This window comes from Nannospalax galili, unplaced genomic scaffold (genome assembly GCF_000622305.1).
Source record: "Nannospalax galili isolate Female #2095 unplaced genomic scaffold, S.galili_v1.0 scaffold654, whole genome shotgun sequence".
In the NCBI taxonomy this organism is placed as follows: Eukaryota; Metazoa; Chordata; class Mammalia; order Rodentia; family Spalacidae; genus Nannospalax; species Nannospalax galili.
The window spans coordinates 529,883-533,087 of record NW_008335971.1 but is presented as its reverse complement, the minus strand read 5'-3'; positions in this window follow the sequence as shown (position 1 = coordinate 533,087).

Here is a 3,205-nt window from a genome sequence, read left to right as displayed (position 1 = left end):
TATTTTTTTCTCCTTACTTATACTTTGGATCTGAAATTACCCACAAATTCCCATGTGTTAAACCCCTGACTACCAGCCTATTACACTATGGTGGTGGGGTGGTATGTTTCTTAACAGGTGAGGCCTAATACAAAGACGTTTGAGTTTGAGGCTCTCAAGTAGATATTTGGACAGCAGCCCCTTCCTTTCACTCTGTCTCTTCCCCCCTCATGATACCCACTCTTGTTCATCCAGATGATCTGGTCCATCATATTCTCCTCATCACAGCTGCAAATAATATGACAAAATATTTAAGGTTTGACTCCTCATGAACCAAAATAAATCATTCTTCCTTCTGAATTATCTCAGAGATTTTGTTATGTAAACAAAATACTTCTATTGTATAAGACAAACAAAATACCCCTATTCCTCAATGAAATGGAGTTAATACTATGATAGATTAGATCTTATCAAATTAAATATAAACAAGTTCAAAACTATACATTTATCTGCTTTTGACATTTAACATCTTAAAATGATTTTTGCCTCTTACTCTGTTTCTCTTTCACATTCAACACATAGTTTCAATTTAGTTCTTCTGATAAAGATTGAAATTAAAGACTTCATTAAGCTTTAAAGTTTCATTTCTACTATGATAGATTAGATCTTATCAAATTAAATATAAACAAGTTCAAAACTATACATTTATCTGCTTTTGACATTTAACATCTTAAAATGATTTTTGCCTCTTACTCTGTTTCTCTTTCACATTCAACACATAGTTTCAATTTAGTTCTTCTGATAAAGATTGAAATTAAAGACTTCATTAAGCTTTAAAGTTTCATTTCTTTTTCTTTTTATTTTTTTACTGATCTCTTAACTAATGTATTAGTTCTTTGAAATACCAAAGGATTATTTTGAACTTGTACTCTTATCTCTTGCTACAGTCTTAAACAATGGAATAGTTGCTAAGATAATGTTGATATATTTTTCTGTCTTTATAGAATCACATCTAATCTTTGCCTTTCACTGTCTTCCAGACATGGTTCATGTAACAATGAATCTCTGATGTGGTTTTTTCATGTATTATATATCAGATAAAGTTTTCTAGCAAACATCTTCATTTTATGAATTTATTTTCCTTTATTCTTCCAAAAATAGTGTTTTTCTTCTGTCCTTGGAATTTTATTTTCATATTAATAAGTGAAAAAGAGTTTTGTTTGAACAGCTGTTTTCTTTGTCCACCTTATCATTGCATATGTCAAACAGAAAATTTAACACCACTTGAGAATAGCTAATAATAGCAAACGAAGACCTGAGAAAGTCCCTGGTTTTGTTTTATCTTAGAAAACAATTACTCCAAAACCTAAAAATTTATCAATTTAGGCAAAATATAATTGAAAAAATTTTAAATTGTTTATTTATATTTAAAAGCAAGGATTTGTAACAAAAACTACAGCTCAAGCTTCCATTTAAAAATATTTTGTAGCTACTATATGACAAGCACCATAGTTCTAGTTGGGAGCTGGTTTACAAAGAATAGTAAAACTGAAACTTATCCTTGAAAAATGTGAAGTCACATATACAAAGGAGAAACACTGAAATTAAAATCAAACATAAACACTTTCATAAGTGAGAAATTATACAAGTACAAAATTGATCCTGTTAAAATACTTTTAAATGTTTTTAACTGAATTTTTGTGAATTTCATGCAGTAATATTTTGATTAACTTTAGCCCCCCCCCCACTACCTGTAATCCCTTAATGCCCCTGCCCAATATCAAGTTGTGGTGGTTTGAATGAGAATGTCCCCCCATAGGCTCAAGTATTTGGACATTTTGTTCCAAGTCTGTGAAGCTGTTTTGGAGGTTTTAGGAGGTGTATAATCTTGCTGGAGGAAGTGCACCTCTGGGGACAGGTTTCAAGGGTTTTTAGTCTTTATAGGATTTCCAGTCACTTCTCTGCTTCCTGTGCCTGCTTGAAGATGTCAGTGCCACTCCTGCTCAGGCTGCATCCTGCCATCATACTCCCTGACACTAGTTCCTCTGGAACTTAAGCTCAAATAAACTCTTCTTTTTATGAGTTCCTTTGATCAAGGTGTTTTATCACAGCAATAGCAAAATAACTAATACAGAAGTTTACTCTAGTATATGTACAATATATTAAATTTAATATATGAATATTAAAATATATACTAACTATATTACAATGTTGTATAATATGCAATATATAATATAATATGTATATATATTTATAAAATATTCTTTTTAAGGCCTATTGAGTTACTTTGTGCCCCAAATGCTATTCAGTGTAAGACCAACCACAGGAACCTGGTTAAACAACCCAGACTCACACCTTAAATGCTGTGAGAATTGCTTTGAGTTCATATGAGTAATTTCCCATTTATCTGAAAAAACTCTGTTTCTTTGCGGTCATCCAGTGACTCTGGCTCTTACGTTCCTTTCCCTTTTTCATTGGTGATCCCTGAGCCTTGGGAGGAGAAAATTTGATGTAGGTTTCCTATTCCGGGATAGCACTTTACAGTCTCTTATTCTCTGCCAGCTGTGAGTCTTTCTGTTAATCACTCTCTGTTTCAGGAGAGCTTCTCTGGTGAGAGTTGAGGAATGTTTTAATCTATTTATGCAATAAGTCATTAGGAACTGTTTTAATAATACGTCTATTTAGCAGAATAATAGAAGTAACCTCTCTCCCATGAGTTGTGACTGGTCTAGCCACAGGTTCCTATGCCTGATATCAGTTTTAAGTATGTGTTCTTTTTTGTTAAGTAAAACTTAAATTCAAGCTGAGAATCTTTGGTTGCTCCCATAGCATTTGTGCCACCATTGCACAAGTTGGACTGTCTTGCCAGGCCATTTGTTGGAGCCAGCTACACATATTTCTCACCTTTCAGTTACTTTCACATAAGAATATTAATATTAGTTCTTCAGGGAGGTCTTGTAATTCTCCCATCTACAGAACTGCTTCATCCTCTGTTTGTCCCTTCGATTTACAGCTCACAGAACCATAAGCCGTGGTATAAGCACAGTACAGAGTCATTTCCAATTTCTTTATGTGATAAAATTTTTGAGAATCTTCTAATGTAGTAACAGAATTATAACATTATTTCATTCTATACATATGCTTGGCAATTATCCATGTGGCTCTCAATAAACACAAGCATACATATAAATTTCAAGCTTGTGAAAATATATAGATCACAAACACA